General features: G+C 36.9%; 1 pseudogene across 1 annotated transcript; it reads left to right on the top strand.

Moving 5' to 3' along the window:
* Nucleotides 1-702: 702 nt before the first annotated feature.
* LOC309831858 (COMM domain-containing protein 6-like) lies at nucleotides 703-1,064 on the top strand (annotated as a pseudogene). Its single transcript has one exon. The product of its transcript is annotated as a COMM domain-containing protein 6-like (transcript).
* Nucleotides 1,065-24,234: the final 23,170 nt, after the last annotated feature.

The following is a 24,234-nucleotide window of genomic DNA, read 5'->3' as shown; positions in this document are numbered from 1 at the left end:
TACCAAGTAGTTTAAGGATTTTGTTTTGTTTGCTCACTAAGAATTTGGTATTATATAGACGTGGACCTGCTCAACGTCATTGCCTGAAAATCCACTGTTGCAGATAAACTCATCTGTTAAAACTGTTAAAATGAAAAATGGGCTTAATGGTTAATATCCTTACAATTTTGATTTTGAGTTAGTAGGTATGCAACCAATCACATATATTTCTGGAATTTATGAGTAAAAACTGTTCTCCCTCTATGACTCAGTATGATATTCCATATTTGCTATGGAAAGTATAATAGAAGAGTTACATCCTTTTCTGTATGATAAAATCAGGGTACTGTGTTACAGTAGGCCAGAAAACAGGGGGTATGGGTTTTACTCTGAGTTCAGTCCCTAGCTATCTTTTTGACTTTGGGCAATTCCCTTAATCTTGGTCTCAGTTCCCTCTTCTGTAAAGTTGGATTCTCTGAGATATATTCTGCTGTAAAATTCTATTATTGAATTTTAAAACCACTAACCTTTTCAGTGAGTCTGGTTTAGGAAAGTGATGATATAACGTTTGTTCAAACTGGTAAAGTTTTTAAGTGAAAAAGGTATTTAAACCTCCTTGTATTTGTTAATTGAGCTATTTTTTTACTTAGACATGCAAGTTCAAAATTTATATCTCTTTTCAACTCTATAGCCAGTGGTTAATAAGTACAATTTCTGGGGTGGTGGGATTCCGGGACGCTGCTATGGAGGGGTGTAGCGAGCCACAGCTGGAGGCTAAGGCCAAGGTCACCAACCAGCTAATAGATTTTCAGTGGAAGCTGGGTATGGCTGTGAGCTCAGACAGCTGCAGATCACTTAAGTATCCTTATGTTGCAGTGATGCTCAAAGTGGCAGATCATTCAGGCCAAGTAAAGAACAAATCCTTTGAAATGACAATTCCACAGTTTCAGAATTTCTACAGTTCAAGGAAATTGCTGCAGTTATTGAAACTGTGTGAAAACTGATTGCTTTGTTGATGAATTGCTACCATCATTCTAAAATCATGGACTTTACTTTCTGCGACAAAACTGCCTAAGGATCAAATGATATTTATTGAATGAAAATTACACTTTTGGTTTTCCATTTTTTTAAATAATAAAAAAGAAAATGAGACAAACAGGAAAAAAATAAGTACAATTTCTAGAGACTGGGTACACTTGAATCTGCCTTCACCATTTATTAGTTGTGGGTCACGGGCATGCTCCTTCATGTCTTTGTGCTCAGTTTACTCACCTGTCAATTGGGAATAATAGCAGTATCTAAAACACAGGGATATTGTGAGGATTCAGTGAGATAACTCACTTAAGCCCTGAGCAAATGACTAGAGCATTAGCATATTTTTGATACGTGTCAGCTTTTACTGTCACCTTGCTGTCACCAGCTATCCCATGCTATTATCACTCCATACTTTATTAGTGTAATAATAGCCTCCTAGTTTTAAAGTCTCTTTCTTAAGGTCTGTTCTATACATCTCCCAGCTTAGACTGCCCAAAACACAACTGTCATAATTTTACTCCGCTGCTAAAAACTATGGCAACAGATTTCAATGAACTTATATGCAGTAGAATTGAGTATAAATTAGTCCGACATTTAAGGCTCTCATTAATATATTGGTTCAATTTATCTTCCCAGACTCATTCGATTACTTTCTCATATATAAATGCTCTGCCTGAATGGATCTCCCCAAATGTCCCTGAGAACAAGTGCTCTGCTCACCCATATTAAGCAATAAGGGCAGAGGCTGTGATGAGTCTTTATACCCCATCACCCAGGACGTGGCACACAGTGGGTACGCAATAGTTGTTGAAACAAACTGCTTCTGCTCATACTGTTTTCCTCCCAGGAGTCCTCTCTTATCTTTACCTATGTAACACCTATCTCCAAGGTTCTATCCAAATATCATGAGTTACTACAATTCATTAACTACCTACCTACTTCTTCTCATAGTACTGTCATGTATCTACTCTGGTAGCACTTATATTCTGCTGTATTATAATTATTTTTGTCATGATCTTATATCCTAATTTTTAAATGGATTTGAGAGCAGTGTACTATGTCTTATTCAATTTTATTTCCTACAATGCCTAGCATTTTGCTTTGTTAACTGTCAGTGGCTAGTTGTCGAGTGCATGAATTCGACTAACAGACTAATATTATCCATTGTTTTGTTACCAGTTTTAAAAAAAGAACTATGCTATTTCCATAGAAGCAAATCTGCATTCCTTACCAGGCTTCTCAGTCTCTGCAAGTGCAATCACATCCTTTCTATTTAACATGACTTTAGGTACCTGCTGAAGCCATACTGGCTTTCTCATTATTCCATGGACAAGCCATATTCAATCTTACCCCATCCTTCCAGTAATGTTTTCTTTGCCTGAGCACAATCTTGTCTTCTTTGTGACCCAAACCTCATTTAAGGTTCCATCTCAGTTCCCAAATTTTCCATGGAGCACTCTATGATGACTTCTGCAACATTTCTTCTCTTTCACTACTGAAAAGAGAAATTAATGCACTTAATTTAACAGTCATACAACTTAATCATACAAAGAAACCCCTGCCCCCAGAACAATGAACCTGGAAGAGAATTTAAAGGTGTGGCACTACAGAAATTCTGATATGGAAACTTCAGAGTGGCTACTTCCATATTAACTGACTCTTTGAAATTCCTTTCTTTCTCCTCCCTCAGTTACCCTCATATTATCTATACAGATATCATGCTTGGCTGCTTGTTGTAAGATAGTTATGCAACTGAATCATTATGTAAATAGTATGACTTTACATGTGCTAAGTGCTGATAATATTTTAATTCAATAGAAAAATACGATTTAAATCTGTATCAATTTTTTATGCGTTTCAGTCTTTCAACCCATTAGATATTAGATCCTTTGGGGCAGAGGTCAAATCTGGAACTTTCTTTGAATTTCCCACATTAGCAAGCATAGTTCTAATCACATTGGAGATTTTTATCATATGAACATTATTCACTGTTAGATGAGACCTACCTGCTAAAATGACCTAGTTCACTATATATGTATTTCACAATACGAGGCACTCTAACTTCATTCCATTTTTCCTGGTCTATTCATTCTAAGTTACTGCATACTTACAGTTTTTTTTCCTGGTCTATTGCCTTCTAATTTACTGTCATACTTACTGGACTTCTCAGTAACTAAGGCAACTAAAGCTGTATCTTTGGAGAAGACTTACACAGATATATCTTGGGGGAGTAGGTACACAGGTGGGAGAGGATTTGCTCTCTCTACTGTTTTTCACCTTTTGACTGAGGATGCAAATCGAATGTATTATAAATATTTGTTGAGTGGCCTATATGAAGAGAACTGTGTTAGACCCTTTATATACACCATCTAATTTTATCTTCTCAACAAACCTATGTAGTTGATGGTACTAAGCTATATTTGCTAACATGAAAGCTAAAGCTAAGAAAGCTAAAACTAAGCTAAGTCTTTATCCTTAAACTTGATTGCAAGCCTTTCTGATTCTAGGGTCCATGCCAACAGAAGAGGATAAGACAGTGGATCTCCATCTTCAATGAGCACAAAAGTCACCCAAGGAACTCTTTAAAATACATATTACTGAGATCAACTCCAAAGAGTCCAATTTGTTAGGTGTGGGGTAAGGCCCAGGAATCTATATTTTAAGAAACACAAAAAAAGTATTCATTTGGAAAAATTCTGAGATAAGGAATAGTTAAGATAATCATAGTGACAGTGGTAATAATACAGCAACAACAAAACCATACAATACACGGATCGATACCACACTGTCTCTCAGTTACTGTACCACCTTCCTATTTGTCAGGCATTGTGTGTTAAGCACTTATGACATATTTTATCATTTGATTCTCACAACCACCTAATGAAGTATATATAATTATCATCTCCCTTTTATGTGAGGAGGGAACTAGGATCAGAGCCGTCACATAGTTGGTAAGTGGTAGACTTAGCACATGCCCACAACTCTATGAAAGGGGCAGCCAAATAAAAGGAAAGCCAGGGAAACTGCTGTCATAGAGCTGAAAGGAAGAGAGCACATCAAGAACAGATGACGTCAATGCCTCAGAGTTAAGTAGCTAGGTTGTGAGAAGTGTTCCCTGGATTTGTAAATGAGGAGGTCATTGCTGATCTTAGCAAGATCAACTTGAGTAAGAAGATGGGAGTAGTAAGGCAGAATATTGAGAGTTAAAGAATGAATGGAAGATGTAAAAAACAGAGTGCTTAAATACCCATTTTATGAATGTCCAACAAAAAATAAGGAAATAAAGAAGCGTCGTTTTATGGGGTAATGCAAATTTAGTGAGCATTTAAAAAAATATGGGACAGTCATGAAAATATTAAGGGGAAGGTACAATGATGAAAGAGAGGTAGAGAAGGATGAAAGTAAATAAAAGTGATGAGGCAGAGTCTTGGAGAAGATGGGATAGATCCATTAGCTTTGTATTGAAGCACTTATTTTTCTGGGAAAGGTGAGCATAGCTGTGGATACAGGTATAAGTATTTGACTAGGGATGCTGACATGGGCATTTATGTGCAGGGAGATGGGAAGTTAAAGTAGCTCCTATGTGATGGATTTTATTTTTTGTGTTGGGAAAATTAATAGGGTCTTCAAGTGAACTGATAAAGATTTAGAATAGCTACTGTGAGGAAACAGGCCAAATTGACTAGAAACACGTAAAAAGGATTGCTGTGGGGTTAAAGGCCCAGCTGAGAGGAAAGATCATATAGTGTAGTGGTATCAGTGTGTATGGTTGTGTGGTTTTTATTCAGTGGTGTTCGGTGGATGCAGAGAAGTAGAGGTAGGATTGGGTTCATCTTAGCTTAGGGGTTTAGTAAAACAAGTGGTGCGGGCAACAGTGAAACGTACGTAAGAGCGTTGACAGTAGGCTTGGTGAAAAGGGCTCTGGAACTGGAAGCTGAGGGAGGACAGTGAAGCTAGTAGAGACTTATAGACAAGGAGAAAAGGGCTAAGGAATTGGGTTTGAAAGAGATGGTAACGTAGTAAATGGTAAAAGTAGTGAAAGAACTGGAAAAGTAGGCGGTTGGGGGATGAAAATGGGAATGAGTGGGATCTAATGTATTTTAGTTACACGGCAGCAACCTGAAAGGAATGTGAAACTTTTTAACTTCCATGATCTAATCTATTTTCTTCTCTTACTTTTTAGGAAGTCTGAGATCCTAACATCTAAGGAAGAGGTCTACTTTTGGCCTTGTGTTTCCTCTCACGTGTTGACAGCTTTTTGATTATCTGGACCTTTATTCCTTGTGTCTCCTTTACTATCAGCTCTGCTATCACTTGCTCTCAGTCAGATTAGAAGAAGTATTTATTTCTTTAATTTCTAGAATAACGACTGCAATGTGTAGGACCATGCACCAGGATCACCTGGAGAGCATGTTGACCATTTATACCTCTGACCTTCACACCGGACTTATTTAATCAGAATCTCTGGGTGGGGGGTGGATTCTGAGGAATCTGTACTTTCAACAAGCTCCACAGGAGATTCTGACTCATGTGACTGTTTAGGAGATGGCAGTTACAATAAGGCAGATTTTTCTCCTTTAACTTATCAATTCACACTCAGTATGTTTTTGCTGTTGACTCCTGTTTGTTGGACAATAATGCTGTTGCTGGTGGGTTCTGACGTTGGGGTGGAGAGGCAAGAAAGCAACAATTTGACCTTGAAATTGGTACCTTTTCTAAATTTCATTCTTACACACAATCCCCCCTACACACATACCATATCTCCATCTATTGACACCAACGCCTAACGCATTTAGAAAAGCAAAAGCAAAGTAGAGATGAAAGTGGAAACGATTTACAGAACTAAGCAGCATGACCAAAAAACTCCAAACAGTAGAGATGATTACAAGTAAAAGGTGAGTGGAGATTGGGTAGGTGTAGAGAATAGACAGGTGAGTAAGAGTTTCAATTCAGAAAGAGATAGAGGTGTGTCGATGTACTGTTCTGCTTTCGGTTGAATTAGACATGTGGTTGATGCCCACATCTTTGAAACTTACTGCCACAGTTACATTGTGCTTTTTTGGTAATTCTGTGATCCATTAATAATCAGTGAATTCTCTTGGCACTGCACTCATGTGTTGTTAGATTTCCCCTACAGAAATTTCAGTTCACAAACAAGAAGAAATCTTATTTTTTGGTATCCTGGTACCTAGAGTTAAGTAGAGAATGTATTATTTTCTTCAGTATCTGCTGACAGTTTTCAAGGAACAGAGGCACAGTGCTGCATCTAAAATCTCCCCTTAGTGACTTAGAAGTCAGGCTTCTGTATACTGGAGTTATGAATCATACAACAAATGTGCACACTCATGGATGAAAAAATCATCATTTGATAATATTCTATGTGATAATTTACTAATCCACAGCAATGAAAATATTTTTAAAAGTTTCCTTTTGAGAAGGAACTATATCTTAGATATATTTTTTTATATTTGCAAAGTACACTTTTACTATATCTTTATTAATGATTTCTGTTTAACCTAATACAAAGGCTCTCTCTCTCTCCTTCTTCCTGTCCTCTCTCTCTTTCTCCTGTACCACCTCAACACTCTTTTCTCTGTTTCTCTCTGTATGTAGTCTCATTAGCATCTTTATTCCTTCATGTAAGAGATCTTACTGCTTAAAAAAACTAGAATGGAACAACTCAGAATCACATAACCTAAGATTTAGAATAGAAAACATGCCTTTCTTTGAAGAGTAAATGACTGGATGTCCCAGATCATGCAAGTTATTCTTCACTTGGTAAAAATACATGAATTAAGTTTCAACGTGGACCATGTAAGTTTCACCTCCCTGAAGTGAATCACCACCATCTCATCTCTTCTGCTTCTAGTCCTAGTGCCCAGGTGCACGGACTGCCTGTGTTCAGGCTGGACTGTGTGGCAACAGCAAACATGACCATTCAATTACTCCGACAAGCATCATCTTGAATTGTTCTTACTCCCCAGTGAGAGAAATTTCTCTTAGGTTTGAGCCAGAATAGTCAACGTTAGTTCAATTTATTCACGTAATAAATTCTGTCCAATATTAGAACTTTTGAATGAACTTATGGCCTCTCTCTTATAAAATCCACAATCTAGATGCCCTGTTCAGTTTGGACTCTGGCTAATGATGTTCATATCCTGCCCCTGAGCTATGTCTCTTGGATATGTTCCTGCTTTAGGAAGCATGCTCATCTCTGGAGTAACTAACCCTTGCCCTTATTTCCATTTTCAGAGATTCTGGGCCTTAGCACAACGTGTTGTGCTTTCAGTACTCTGGCCCCAGTGTCCTCCGATCTGAATTCTGGGGCCATGAATGAAACCATGGCCATGTTGCTCTTTATTTTAGTCCCAAGGCATCTGATTTTGTACTCATTATGTAGTCCTTTCTTACACTGTAGGCATCCACCTTCATTTAGGTGTAATTACCTCATACCTTGATAACGGAAACATTCTCCTAAATTACCTCTATGGTACTTCTCCTCAAATTCATTGTCTATGATATTACCAAATTAACAGTCTTAAATATATATTTTCTCTGTGATGCATTCCCTAGTGAAATACTCCAATGACTCTACAATGCTTACAAAATCAAATTGACATTCCTTAGTTTATCATTTTATGCCTTCATCCACAATCTATTCTTGATTTTTCCAGCCTTGTCTCTAGTTATTTTCCTACATATAGCTTTTACTACGACTTTCTTGGTGTTCTGGGATGATACTTTTTACTTTTTAATTTATTGAATTCTTTCTCCCTGAAATACCCTCCCTCTCTAATTCAGTTATGAGAAATCCTACTCATTTTCTAAGTTTCCATTAAATTTTTCTTCTTCCATGAGATTTTCCATCATTTTTCTATGATGTTTTCTCCTTTATCTGAATTCGTATAGGTTTATGTTTTATTCATTTGATACTCACAGATATTACTGTAGCTATTTTGGATCATAGCCTATCTACTCAACCAGAGAGCACACCCTGAACAAAGGAAACTGTTTCTTATGTATCTTTGTATATCAAACAGTGGTTTGGGTCTAATAGGTACACGGAAAATATTTTTAATGTGAAGTAATGGCTAGTATATCAAAATAAGGTACTGTTATGAGATAGTAAATATTAATTTTTAAGATAATGATGATCATCCTTAAAGCATGAGGGTTGAAATTTACTGGTCTATAAGAACATTTCCACGGTGCCCATATAATTTCAATAGTGTATATTTGGCTTTCAAAACTATTTCCAACCAGCGTACCATAAGATTTAAGTAGAGCTTACAAAAGAGAGTGATTACTTTCTTGATTTATATAGAAAGATGCTAGAGCACCCTAGGATTCGCCACTTACTAGATATCAGCCTTAGCTTTATTGTTTGTAAAAAACAACAAAAAAGCACCTCAAAAACAAACAAATAAATGAACAAACCATATAACATTTGTTTTATGGCTTCATTAATTTATTTTTCATTTATCTAAAAATGCTTATTGAGAACTGACTATGTGAAAGTCACTGAACTCAGAACTAGGGATATGATGGTAATGGCCCATGAATTGGGGAAAATTAAATTATTCAGGTAGTATTATCATATGAAGGGAAAAGAACATTTGCATTGCAAAGATAGACAAGAGAACATGGACTATTTTGGGAAGATGAATGACATGTTATCAAATTTTATGAATTCCTCAAAAAAAACACTTAACATCTACTATGTGCTATGGACTGTGCTATGCAGCGAGCGTAGGGCAGCTGTTGTAGCCTTTATTACTGTTCGGCAATTCATTCTCCCCTCCTCAACACAGAGGCAAACTATGCCCCCCCATTCCATTGATTTTGGACTTGTCCATGTGATTGCTTTGACCAGTGAAATATGGGCAGAAGAGACAGTGTGACCATTTTTAAATGAGGCTTAAGAATCATCACGAGTTTCTGTTTCCTGTTTCACTATTGCCATTTGCCATAAAACCATGCCCTATGTTGTCACTGTTTCTTTAGTTTGGGTTCCAGAAGGAGAAATATGTGGAGCAGATATAAACCCAACCAGCAGCCTAGCGTTATGCTTAGGCAAGCCCAGCTGTGTCCAGTTGGGCCAAGCTGTCATCACAAAATCATGAAGAATAAATACATTCGTTGTTCCAAGACGCTAAATTTGGTTGTTTGTTAATGCAGCAAAAACTAAACAATGCAGCAGTGAAGGAGGTATTGTGTCTAGTGGGGAAGAAAGACATTATTAAACAGGTAGTTATCAATGTTCTTTGTGTTTTGAGGAAATGGAGTGTTTCTACAAACATGTATAGCAGGTAGACTTACGTTATTCTGGGGGAAGAGGAAAATCTTCTGGGGTGGCTACTACTTATATATAAATCAATTTAATTTAGCTTCTAGTCATTACTTAGTATATCCTACACCAACTTCTGTTGGGGAACAGATATACCTTTGGGAAACAATTTCCCAGAAAAATCAGATGCAATATCCACAACAGAAACCGATTGCTATTTTTACCTCATGTAGTAGTTCTGCATAGTTATAAATTATTTTAATGAAGGACTAAATGGATACAGTTCTGTATTTTCACTTAAGATCAATATTCTTGTAGCTTCTATATGACAGGTAACCTCTATAGGCACAAGCTTATTCTAGTAATAGAGAGTATTTCTCTTAAGTTATAGACCATAGACTATTTAGATTGGTGTAGTCCTTGAGGTGACCTGTCCAACAACTTCATTTTGCAAGCCAAGCAACTGGGGTTCAAAGATAAAAAATTACTTTCCTAAGGCTCCCATTGGAATTTGGGAAGGCTCAAATGTGGAGGTCAGGTGTCCTGATGTCTGGATCACAGTGCCTATAACTTTGAAAAAAATGTTTCCCCATATAATTGTCTTTGGGTGAATTTTAAGGAAAAAAATTGATTATAAATATTACAAGTTTCTGTGGTGATTCAACTTAGAGACAAGAGGTAAAATTTAGAGGCTGAAAATTTTTATTAACTGTAAGCCAAAGGAATCCTTAAGTTATCTACCAAGTTTCCCTACATTTCCCTGCCAACCCTGGTCATACTATACATTTTTTTTTTTTTTTTTTTTTTTGTGGTACGCGGGCCTCTCACTGTTGTGGCTCTCCCGTTGCGGAGCACAGGCTCCGGACGCGCAGGCTCAGCGGCCATGGCTCACGGGCCCAGCCGCTCCGCGGCATGTGGGATCCTCCCGGACCGGGGCACGAACCCGCGTCCCCTGCATCGGCAGGCGGACTCTCAACCACTGCGCCACCAGGGAAGCCCTATACATTTTTATGTTTAGTATTATTCATAGTTTTTCATTACATAATTTTTGGTGTGATCACTCAATTAATGTCTATCATTTGTATAATTTTCCTTTTAGTCTCCATTAAGGCAGAGACAATGTATCCCCAGTAACTAGCACAGTATTTGATGCATGTTAAGTTCTCAATACACTTTTGTGGGATTAATGAACAATCTCTCATCCATCCCATGCAAGTAAAATAATCATATTTCATCATTTGGTATGAACTATGTCCCATGATAAATAATCTCTTCTGGCCAAATGGTCAACAGAATACGTTTTTCATAATGTCTGAAGGAAATGAATTAATGGGTTACTTTCAACAGATTTTTATTAACAGATCACATAATGAATATAACATTAAAATATAGCATTATTAATAATAATAAAATCTAAATAGGCACAAAATGATTGCATTAAAATTATTTCATTTAAGAAGAAAATAAGGGTGCCCAGTGACTCATTAAATTAAGATCTGTTCAAGTGGAATTAATAGAATTACTAATAAAAGATTTCAAAATTATTTGAATGACTAAAACTTAAGATATGGGAAACTAAAAGGCAACAGTGCTCTAATCTACTATCTTGATATTTAGAAGAAATATCTGTTGGATTAAAGTAGCCTCATTGCCTAAGTCTTAAATGATGCATTACTGAATCACGTAAAAAAATAAAGTTTTAAGGAGAATAATATAGGTCCTGAATACTTATTTTGCCAGCATTTTGGGGACTCCAGGGCTAAAAGGGCAAGAGGAAAGGGAAAGCCAACATACAGCTCAGTAACTGAGTCACTTTCATAGTCCTGATGTGTGGGAGTAACCAGCTCCCCAAATGATCTCCACTCTGCTTTCTTTGCTGTTCAACTTGCTGCATTCTCTAAGAGATTACCACGGACTATTTAAGAATGGTGTGAGGCCCCTTGGCATCCAAAATTATGACAACATAGAACAAAACTTGAACCAACCAGAAAATCTTTCTTCTTACATAAAGGTTATCATTGTAAAAGAACCACATCTTGCTGGAGTTTTTAAGGAGGATGTTATTTATTAATGACATACATACATCTTTCCTACATGATTGCTAAATGATTTGAGAAACAGAACAAAAAAATATATGTGAGCCAAAATACCACCTTTATCATTGCTGGAAACCAGGATGCAGATTGTGGCTTTAGGTCCATTAGCCAAATGGACTTGGTACCTGGATTCCAGAATTAGGGGACTTCATCCATTTACAGAAAGTGTGGACTTGGGCAAGGTCTCCTTTCATCACACTCCCCAGAACTGGCTCCTGCAAGACTTCCAGCACGAAAATGAAAATGAAGACTATCGGTCTCTGCCAGAGATTGGCTTCAAGAGAAAACTGGAGGGTGGGGCATGTCTAGTTATTCTTCCTATGTTTTCAGGCAGAAAAAGCACTCCATCTTCCTAAGAAGAAAGTGACTAACAACTACAAAAAAAATGCCAAAAGTACATTAGTCGAACTCTCTCAATACAAGGAAAATTAAGAGTAGAGGGAAGCTTGAGCAATTATACATGATGAAGATGTCTTTAGTGGCAATATACCTACGTTCCTGCCACAAAAAAAGCAGGGACAAAATATTCTTGAAATCTTTCAAGAATAAAAGACCTCAGTTGAGGGCTTCCCTGGTGGCGCAGTGGTTGGGAGTCCGCCTGCCGATGCAGGGGACGCGGGTTCGTGCCCCGTTCTGGGAGGATCCCACATGCCGCGGAGAGGCTGGGCCCGTGAGCCATGGCCACTGAGCCTGCGTGTCCGGAGCCTGTGCTCCGCAACGGGAGAGGCCACAGCAGTGAGAGGCCCACGTACGGCAAAAAAAAAAAAAAAAAAAAAAAAGACCTCAGTTGAAAGTGAAAAGTGATAGCAATTTCTGGCAAGACATCTATTTTGATGTGGACAACAGGAAACTTTCTGTGAAAGAACACTGAACTATTGTAAATCAATGGAAGGTTGTAAAACACTTCATGTTTAAGTGTTTCTTCACAAGTTTTTCTCTATATTTTCACATTAGACCATGTAGACCATGTAGTTTTATGACATAAGAAATTCACATGCATCTCAGTCTGGATACAGAATTTACTAAGAAGGTCTAAATAAAAAGACTTTCGTGAAGGGACTCCAGACGGAAGTGTGATTAGGATTAAGAAACAAAACAGGGTTGCTGAGTCATCAGAGACTTGCAACAAAGGAAGCTATAGGGCCCAATGGGTAGAATAAAGACATGTTTTCTTGGAGCTCAGTGGGCACTCGAGTGGCAATGAATCTGTGCGATGCAGTCTGTAGCAGCTGACCTCTCAAAGGCAGATCAAGGAATGGAATGGAAGAGAATGGATCTGGCAGAGTGGGGAGCCAAACGGAGAATAATCAGCATGCCAGTTATTAAAAATTGCTTACAAATAGATTTTTGGCCATATAATATTCCAATATAACCACACCATGTATTACAACCACTATCTTTTGATTAACTACTTAGATTGTGTCCAATGTCTTTGCTATTATAAACAACATGGCAATGCATATATTTATTTCTACAATTTTCTTAGAGTAAATTCTTGGGAATTTACTTAACTTAATTAAAAAGTACAAATGTTCTTAGGCCTTTTGAAACTTGATAATAATGTCTTAAAGCCATACATATTATTCTTCCACCAGCAATGTGCGTGTGTGCTTATTTTACTGCACACTGTTGAGCATTGCATATTCCCATAAAAATTATTTCTTATTTTGATGAGGATTTGTCCATAAAAATAACATCTGCGTATTTTTCAAAAGAAATCTTTAAAACTGCATCTCTTTAATTTTAATAAATTTTTTTCTATATGCTTTTTTCATTTTGTAAATCGTGTCAGCATAACCAGGTAATAATAGTTGTTCTTTGCTGCTGCTGCTGCCACACCAGCATCATTGATTTAACCATCCTCTCTCTCCAAGGCTGATTTGGGTTGCTTCCTTAATCATTTAGTACATTATTACATACACTGATATATGTTTTCTGAGCTATCTGGTTTATTTCATATTTCAGTCTATTTTTCTTTTGGATAATGTGACTAAAACATAGCAGCTCCGGAGTGCCAGGCTGTCTGTAAACTAGCTTGACAATGGAAAACACAAAAGATAGGCTCCCTGTTCCCTAACATATTAGGAGGCTCACCACCTCCTTCTTTACCTTTCAGCCTTGTTAACCAATGTTAATAATAGGACAACAACAAAATAAGGAAACAATAGCATTTGTTGAGTGCTTACCAAGGGCTAGGCATTGTGAAGAAGCTACCACATCAGCTTAAACCACAGCAACAGTGCCTCTCTTCTGGGTCAGGAATGAATTTTTTTGGAGGCTTAAGTACCTTTACCAAATCTTGTTAATTCTACTTTCTAAATACTTCTTCAATTTCTCCACTTCTTTCTACTCCTATTGAACATTTTCAGTTCTCAACTGGTTTGATCTTTTAGTAGCTTGCTGTTTAACTTATCTATTTATTTTTTTTAATGTTTCAATGACTATTTTATTTCCAGAATCTCCATTTGCTTCCTTTTCAAAAGCATCTGAGTTTTTTTCTTCATAAAATCTTTATTCTTCATGGAATCTCTTGCTGCCTTGATCTCTCTGAATATTTTAAACATAATTATTTTAAAACTTCTCTCTAATCTCTTTGATCTCTATTTCCTTAGTATGAATGATCCCATTATGGCTTTTCCTGAGCTAGTCTCCAGTGGGAGTTTTTTTTTCTCTAAAAGCCTGGACATTCCTTAGATTTTTCAAGAGTCTCTATGTTGCTGTTTCCATGTAACCAGGATCTATTGGGTCACTGGTTGAGACCTATGTTTTATAGTAGTTCTTGTGAGAGGTTTCTGTACCTCAGGGATCTTGTGAATTTGGGTCTCATCCCCATGCAAGATAAAGGCCTTGGTTCTGGTTTGTAGAGGATTATTCCTTCTACTTTAGGCCCAGGCAGGGGGTCTGTCTCCAAGTCAGTCTGGTGCTTTTGTAGTCCCTACAAGGACTTAGTTTTCAAATCAGTTGGGTAAATACCCTACGAGAGCGATTGCAGGATCATGTCATTAAATTCATTTACTTTGTAAGAAACCTCCAAACTGTCTTCCAAAGTGGCTGCAGTATTTTGCATTCCCACTAGCAACGAATAAGAAGTTCTGTTGCTACACATCCTTGCCAGTAATTAGTATTTCAAACTTTGTGGATTTTAGCCCTTCTAATAGTGGCATCTTAATTTTGTTTTAATTTGCGTTTCCTTAATGACATATTGACATTGAGAATCTTTTCATATGCTTATTTACTTCCTCTATATCTTCTTTGGTAAGGTGTCTATTCATATTTTTTGCTCTTCTTAAAGTTGGGTTATTTATTTTCATTTTGTTGAGTTTTAAGAACACTTTGTATATTTTGGATACCAGTCCTTTATCAGATATGTGCTTTGCTAATATTTTCTCTTAGTCTTTGGCTTGTCTTCTTATTCTCTTTCACATAACAGATGTTTTTAATTTTTTAAATTATTTTTAATTATCATAAAGTACACATAAAACTGATCATTTTAACCATTTTTAAGTGTACAGTTCAGTGGTATTAAGTACAGTCATATTGTTGTACAACCATCACTACCGTTTATCTTCAGAACAGTTTTCATCTTGCAAAATTGAAACTCTGTCCCCATTAAACCATACTTTCCATTCCCCCCTTTCCCCAATACCTGGCAAACACCATTCTATTTTCTGTCTCTATGAGTTTGACTACATAACTCATATAAGTGGAATCACAAAGTATTTGTCTTCGTGTGACCGGCGTATCTTATTGATACTTAATATAATGTCCTCAAGATTCATCCATATTGTATTATGTAACAGAAATTCTTTCCTTTTTAAAGGTGAATAATATACCATTGTATGTATATACCACATTTTGTTTATTTATTTATCTCTTGATGGACACTTGGGTTGCTTCCATGTTTTAGAGATTGTGAATTATGCTGCTATGAACATGCGTATATAAATATCTCTTTGAATCCTTACTTTGAATTCTTTTAAATATATATCCAGAAGTAGAATAGCTGGATCAAATGTTAATTCTCTTTTTAATTTTATGAGGAACCTCCATATTGTTCTCCATAGAGACTACACCATTTTGCATTTCCATCAACAGTGCACAAATGTTCCAATTTCTCTACATCCTCACTAACACTTGTTATTTCTCTTTTGTTTTGTTTTGTTTTTGTTTTTTGGGTTTTTTTGTTTTTGTTTTTTGATAGCAGCCATCCTAATGGGTGTGAGGTGGTATCCAATCGTTAGGTTTTGATTTGCATTTCCCTAATAATTAGTAATGTTGAGCATCTTTTCATGTGCTTATCAGTCACATGTATATCTTTGGAGAAATGTCCATTCAAGTCCTTTGTGCATTTTAAAATTGGGTTGTTCGTTTGTTTTCTGGTTGTTGAATTGCAGGGATTCTTTATATATTCTGGTTAATAACCCCTTATCAATATATAATTTGCAAATATTTTCTCTCACTGCATGGGTTGCCTTTTCACTTTGTTGTTTGTGTCCTTTAATGCACAGAAATTTTAAGTTTGATTAAAGTTCTGTTTCTCAATGATTTTTCTTTCACAAATCATGCTTTTAATGTTGTAGCTAAAAACTCATCATCAGACACAATGTCACAGATTTTCTCCTGTTTTCCTCAAGAAGTTTTGTAGTTTTGTACTTTACTTTTAGATCTATGATTTATTTTGAGTTAATTTTTGTAAAAGGTGAAAGGTCTATGTCTAGGGTCACTGTTTTGCATATGAACATCCAAGTGTTCCAGCACTATTTGTTGAAAAGGCTACCCTTTCTCCATTAGATTGTCTTTGTACCTTTGTTGAAAATCAATTTACTATATTTGTAGATCTATTTTTTGTCAATCTATTCTATCCCACTTTAGCTAATACTATGTCTTGATTACTGTAGATTTATAGTAAACCTTGAAATAGGGAAATGTGAGTTCTCAAATTTTTTTCTGCTTCCTCAGTATTGTCTTAGCTATTCTAGGTCTTTGCCTTTCTATATGAATGTTAGAATCAGAATCCGTTTATATTTATAAAATGTCTTGCTGGGATTTTGATTGGTTTAATCTATAGATTAATCATATAATCATTTAATCTATAGATCAAGTTGGGAGGACTTGATATCTTAACAATATTGAAACTTCCAATTCATGAACACTGACTATTTCCCTATCTATTCCCCAAGCAAGGGTGGAAAAATTTTGGTATGGCTCTAAGCCTTTTTTAAAAAATCCTCAAAAGCCAAGTTCTAGGTCCCTTTCTAGGTCTAGGCTTAAAGCCTCGAGTCTAATCCATATGCTGTGTAAAAATCCATGCCTCAAAGGTGAATATCATGTCTTTCCCACTTTTTAAACCATAGTTTCCTTCAACTTGAGCTCACTGATATATCTCTGAATGCTTCAGCAGACTAGATTTATTTACTTGATTGAAGTACTTTACAGACTTTTCCTGTGGGCTTTTAAAATGTTAATCATTTTCCCTGGGACCTCTACCTTTTTCTGGACACTCATCTTTAAAGATGAGTTTCAACACTTTAATCTCAGTGAAGTGTCTTCTGATTCCCTGATTGGGTTGAGGTCCCCCAGTTGTGCACTCCCTGGTCCTTGTATATTCTGTGCTTAACAACCAGGCAGGAGAACCTGAAGTAATTTGAAAAGAATACAAAAATCCTCTACTTGCATTTATTAAGCATCTTGAAAGGCACAAAAAATCATCAACATTCTTTCTTAAAATCCTTTTTTACTCCTCTTCCATCCTCTGCCAACACAAACCTCAGCTCTTTTATATTCTTCTGTTCTCAAAACCATGAGAAAAACTCATTTGACTCCCAAGAACTATCAGTCCTGTAACCAGCACCTCTCTAGTTTCCATATCTTTTGTGTTCTAGATGTTTAGGTTTTCTTTGGGCTTAGTAGCATATGTATAATTATAATATTATAGTTTGCTTACACTAACTTAAGATACTTTCATCTTTTTGCTGCTAACCATTCTTGACTTTACTCAGATCTTATGCTTCAGTTGTTCAGAACTGCTTTTACTCAGACTACTCTCCCTCTCTGGGATGCAAACGATAATGCTCAAATCTTAGCTTTTTGTGTAAATATTGAATTTCCAAGGCACAATTTATGACTTCATCTCTAGTGATTTCACTGCACTTCACAAATACTGTTAGAACCAATACTCCCACTGGATGGTAATCATTTGTGTATATGTTTCTTCTCTCACTTGACTGAACACAGACATAATGAGCATCACTGATAATCACACACAGTGGCATAATATGAGAAATTTATCTTCATCCTATGACCTATTAAGTTGCACATGATTTTTATAATTCTACCAAAAAGAGTCAGTCCTAGGGGATAGAATGTGTATGGGTCTCTGCTCAGAAGAGACAGGAAACTAGTATTTATTAAGTCCTATCATGTTCCAGATAAACTCAAAACCACCTCTGGCTTGAAAGGAAGCTGAGTGAAACAAACCAGTTTGAAGATCCCTGCCACCCAATAACAACAAAGGAGGCCTAAGTGATGAGACACTCATGGGTGGGCCAGGCCATAACCAGATTAAGCATTCCAAGGAAGAAGAGTGATTTACTTTCAATTGCTGTATATAATTGTTTATAATCCCAATTTCTAAATATTTACAAACTGTGCACCACCATTTAATTATTTCCAGTAGTTACTATATAAATAACTGTTGTATATATTTTAAAATACAGTGAGCTATAAAATGAAAGATGCTGCAGTAATACTGAGAATTATTAAGTGCCTTCCTAAAAAACAAAACAGACAAGACATAAATTCATAAAGTTGCCTGATGACAGACAACTGTCATCTGTCCTTCACTGGAAGGAAAAGAAAAGTGAGTCTCATACAGATGAATGGGCAGAGTTTATAAAATGAGTAAAATGTAATGAAACACCCATAAAGAGCTAAACACCTAGGAGGAGAAAGGAGTGTATTAACATTAAAAAGCAAGGAAAATTATATTTCAGGGAGCATAAAAATAAGCAAGTTTCATAGTTAAGGGGAAGTTAGGGAAAGAGAAAGAAAAATGTAAGTTGGAATAGGTTTTCTGAAGTATCAAACTATGAACTAGCTAGGTGACAGTTTCTTCCCATTCTGCAGTGAAAATGACACAGGAGATATGACTTTTCAGTTTCCCTAGGATTTTTGCCATTTAGGAAAGGAATATGTGACGGAATTTATTCTATTCGAAACAAAAATAGAATTTAAAATATGGGATCATGAAGCTAGATTTGAAATATTAATAATGTGATTTACAGTCTACCTCTCTGGAAAAATGGAAGCAACAGAATTTTCACGAAACTTCAGGGCTTTGAAATTAGCTTAGAAAGCTACTAGGTCATGGCACATTACTACAAAATCTTTGAAGACTGTAAGCACCAAGATGGGAAGGAGAATGCTGTCTTATCTGAAATGGAATAATGAAAAGAAATAGGAGGAAATTGAGCAGGGCAACTTTATACTACCATCCAAAAGTTGCTTGACAGTGACAGGGAAACAGAGCCCCAAAGAAGTGCTAAAAGCTTGATGACATGAATAATTGTAACCAGTCTGCATTTCATTGAATAATCTTTTTAAAAGTCATGCAAAAAATACTGCCTAGGTTTGGTGGGAGAGACCCCATGTAGCCAGCATTATTTTTCTCTAATTTGTGGCATCCTTAATAGATTAGGTTCACATTATTGTGCACTTATTATTACTGTTGTATCTGGAAAATATGAATGTATGGCACATGGGGAAAAGCCAAAGAAAATCAATCATTTAAAAATTGTAGAGCTGGAAGAATCTAGAGACAACTTTACAACTCAACCTGTCGTTTTAGAGTAAAAACAACCCAACCAACTAAACAAACAAAAAGCAGAAAAAAAATCTGAAAACTTAATGCCTGAGAATAAGTGACTCATTGAAGGTCATATGATTAGACTATGGCAAAACCACGACTAGGACCCATGTTTCCTGATAGAAAATCTAGTTCTCTTTCTAACCATACTCTCTTAGCTAATTAAGAGTGTCCATCAACTACTCAGTAACTGGATGCTAGGCACGGCTGAGGCCTCCTATCTTCCTGAACTTAATTTACCTAATACAGCATGTCTCCATGGCCTGAGCTCCTTAGCATGGCTTAGAGCAGAAGCTGAAAACTCAGATGCTACTGGGACCAGACTGGTAATATAAATTAGCAAAGCAGATAGACATTTCAATATCAAGTGAATAGAAATGATTCTCATTTATTTCAAAGAAATATATACTGCATTTTCTTAAAACATGCCACCATCATGATTTTTTTTTTTGCTTTCCTACTTTATATTATTCATTCAATTATTCAACAAATATTTAAGGCAGAGACAATCTTGACGTGTTTGAATAACAGCAGAAGGCCAATGTGACTAGAGTAGAATGATTAAGGCAAAGAGTAATGGGAGATGATGTTTAAGAGGAAAGCAGAGACAAGATCATGTAGTTGACTGAGTGCCTAGTAGGGGTTTTAGTTTTATCTGATTTTATTTTTTTCTGTACATAATAGATAGGGTGACCTACTACCTCAGTGCCCTGGATGAAGGGAGTTCCTGGAACATAGAAATTTCATGTTAAATCTAGCAAGGTCCCAGGCAAACTGAAGTGATTTGGTCAAGCTAGTTATGGCTTTAAACAAGGACCATGATATGATACGATTTAACTTTTATAAAGGTCACTATGGTAGATAACTGACTAGGAAGCTGAGAGTAGAAGCAGGGAGACTTGTTAGGTAACAATTGCTATGATCTAAGTGAAAGATGATAGTAGCCTTTTCTAAAGTTTTAGTGATGATCCATAGTGAGATGTGGTCAGATTCAGACAAATATCTTGAAAGGAGCGTGAGTGGATTTTCTGATAGATTATATATCAGGTATGAGAGAAAGAGAGAAGAGTCAGGAACAAAGAACTGGATAATTGTGGTTCCTTTTAGTGAGATGGGGATAATTGAGGCAAGAGCAGGTCTGAAGAAGAAATTCAAGCGTTTGGATTCAGACATGTATGCTTGAGAGCCTAATCTGTATTCAAGTGGAGATGTTGAATTAGCCTGGGTCATGAGCACAGAGTTCAGTGTAATATTTGAAACTAGAGAATCCTGAGTGTTATCAGTATATAGAGGAATATTCGAAGCCTACAACATGGGTAAGGCGAGGGAAGAGAAGAGATGTGAGGAATTAGATGTAGGGCATTAAATATGGATGGAAGAGTAAGAAGTAAGATGCAGATAAGTTGAAGAGAACCCTTCAAAGAAGCCTGAAAAGGGTGAGTGAGTTAGGAGGAATACATAAAAGTGTGATGTCATGGGAACCAACAGAAGAAAGTGTTTAAACAAGGATTATTGAAGAACTTTTCAAATGCTGATGAGATGTCTAGTTAAGGTAACAACAAAGAGTTTCTTTTGGGATTTAGCAAGATGTAAGTTATTGGGGACTCTGACAAGAGTGGTTTCAGAGGAGTAGAGGTAATAAACGTCTGATTGAAGTGGCTTTGAAAAGAGAATAAGAGAGGGAGAGACAACTCATGCATCAACTAGTTGCAATTTTATTATGAAAGGGAAATGTGGCAGTAGTTTGATGTGGGTTGTGAAAAAATGGAGTATTTTAAAAATGGAAGATATTACTGCATGTTTGCATGCTGATAAGAATAAGCCAGTTGAGAGGGGAAAACTGATAGTTCAAGAGAGTGCAAAATCTTTGAGTATGCAAAAAAGAGAATGGAATTCAAAGCAGCACAAGCGATGGGTTGGCCATAGGTGGAAGCCTGACATTTTATCCCTTTTAACATTAAGGAAGGCAGGGGACATGGGATACAGATACAGGTAGATTGAGTACAGGAAATATTCTGTATTAGAATAAGTGAAAGAACAGAGCCATTAGATGTAGACTACTTGACCTTATGGTGGGGAGTCCATGCGTGGTGGAAGCACGCAGGCAAACTGAAAGCACATGCCCTCTGTGCAGGGGCAGCTGCTTCTTGGCGCTACACAAATTTTTTTGTTTGTTGCCTGATCTTTGCGTATTTCAAGAGAAACCTGAAATGTGGGTTTTAATGGAAGATCTCCAAATTTTTTTATTTTTATTATTTTTATTTTTGGCTGCGTTGGGTCTTCGTTGCTGCACGCGGGCTTTCTTTAATTGCGGCGAGCAGGGGCTATTCTTCTTTGTGGTGCGTGGGCTTCTCATTGCAGTGGCTTCTCTTATCGTGGAGCACAGGCTCTAGGTTCACGGGCTTAGTTGCTCCGTGGCATGTGGGATCTTCCCACACCAGGGCTCGAACCCGTGCCCCCTGCATTGACAGGTGTATTCTTAACCACTGTGCCACCAGGGAAGCCCAGATCTCCCAATTTTTAAATGTTGACTTAAATTCTATGAAACAAAGCAAATAAGAGCAACAACAAAAGCACTATGTATGACAAGCAATTACTTCTGACATCTAAATCTAACCTAGGGGCCATGAGTTGGGAGCTTCTGTTCTGGAGGCTTAAAACCTGGTCTCACGGGACTTCTCTGGTGGTCCAGTGGCTAAGACCCTGCGCTCCCAATGCAGGGGGCCCGGGTTCGATCCCTGGTCAGGGAACTAGATCCCACATACTGCAACGAAGAGTTCGCATGCCGCAACTAAAAGACCCCGCGTGCCGCAACTAAGACCCGGCGCGGCCAAATAAATAAATATTTTTTTTAAAAACCCACAAAAAACCTGGTCTCACACCTATAAGGGCAATTGGCATTTGTTCGTTGCTTCAGAGAAACCAGAAATCAGGCAAAGAACAGTACATACCAACCCTCATTCTTGCTTCCATTCTGAGAGGGGAAATTTGATTTCCTAGGGAGTCCCTAGTTCCCTGGGGACTTGCCTGAGCAGTCCAAGAAGGGTTTGTGGGGAAGCTGCTGGTTACCCACACATCTGACCCATACTCTCTAGGGAGAGTTCTGTCTTCTCATAAATGGGTAAATGGGAAAAATAAATATAGGAACCAAGAGAGAATTAAGTGATACAAAAAAGGAAAAAAACAAAACCACAAACAATAACGGAGCAGGATTCTGAGAACTCAGAAAAAAAATAATGTCGTCCAAAAGAACTACAAACTAGAACCCAGAGAATTTGTTTAAATCTGCTTGTAATCCCAATAAATATTCATAATTATAAAATGGTAATAGCAGCAGTACTGGTAGCATCTGCTACCAAAGTTTATCGAACCTCAGTATAAGCCAGACTGTTCTAGTGCTTGTTTGGCATTAACTTATTTGAAACTCACATCAACCCTGTAAGGAAATTGCTATCATTATCTTCATTTTATAGATATAAACTGAGGCACAGAGAGGGTACATAAATATGTCTAGGATGCAAAGAGTTAAATGTAAAATGATCTAGCAAATACATTACATTGCTTTAATTTACTTTAAAATGTTTCAGCTAAATTAAAAATGCTGTGTATGTGAGTTTTGATTTACATACGCCCCCAGAATTGTTAACATGGGGTGGGTGGGTGGGTAAGAGAGTAATCAGAATTTGAAAGACTTCTTTAGAGTTGTCATTTGTGACTCCAAAGGCAGCAGTTATAAGCAAGTCAACTCTGTTTATCTCTGGTTAGAACTAGATAGTTTACTAATCAGTATAATGGGGTGTGAGAAATCATTTTCATTGGTGAAATTACTGATGTTTAAGATTTGTGGGTTGGCCAGAGATATAAATCAAGCACCAGTGCCTTTGCATAAATAAGGTTTAAAATCAAGGAGCTCATTCCCTTGGAGCAGTATCCAAAGGCCTAGATTCAGCCTGGCCCTGGGATGACCACAGGAAAAAAAAAAGGATTCTATCACCTGATTCTGATTAAAACCTGGCTGGATTCTGCCACTAGAAAACTGTCACATCTGCCTCATGTGACTCTTCTTGCCAGACTGCTTCAAAGGACAGGGAGCTGGGACTTCATCAAGCTTCCTAGGAGCAGATCCTATGACTGTTCTTGTGCCACTTGCTGTTAATTTGGGCAGATGTGACAGGACTGAGACTGAAATATCCAGCCTGTTACTGGATAGTGAGGTAGGGCCTGTAGTCTTCTTCAGTCTTGAAATATTTCTGGCCATTTGAAATACTACCGTCCAAAGAATCTAATAATCATAGGGGACCAAACTGACTTAGTTCACAGCAAACACATACATTTAACAAAAGAGAAACTAATGTTCAGAATTTTTCCAGAGAAATATATTTTAAACACAAACCAAATAATGTCACATAGAGAAGTTCATTTCATATGAATGAATGGTATAGTCAGAATGAAGGTATAATAACCTATTCAATAATAATCCTAATAATAATAACCACAGTATATTGTATTCTATGTACTGGCAGCTGTGCTGAGACTTTCAGGAATACAATCACACTTTAACTTCACAATTGTTCTGTGAGGATAGGAATTTTTGTTGCACCCCTTTTCCAGATGAGGAAACTGAATATTAGAAAGATGTAAGTAACTTTCTTGGAGGAAACTTATCCATGCAAAATGGCAGAGAGGGACTCAAAATCAAAATTTTCTCCTTCCAAAGTCTATATTATTAAGCACTATATTGTACTGTTTGGTAAGTACTGATTAACTGCATCTATTCATTCATTTATTTTATGAAATATTTATTAAGTGTCTACTAGTTCTCAGATTTTGAAACTGGTAATGAAGATACAGCATGTAAATAAGACAGATACAGTCCATGTGCTTATGGAGCCTGCATTCTATTCTGACTTTAAACTAATTACAGAAATAACTGCAAAAGTACAATTGTGATCCTGAAAATTGCTGAGGAAAAA

The sequence above is a fragment of the Grampus griseus genome (assembly GCF_964374135.1).
Source record: "Grampus griseus genome assembly, chromosome: 13".
Classification (NCBI taxonomy): domain Eukaryota; kingdom Metazoa; phylum Chordata; class Mammalia; order Artiodactyla; family Delphinidae; genus Grampus; species Grampus griseus.
This window is presented reverse-complemented; position numbering and strand designations above follow the sequence as displayed.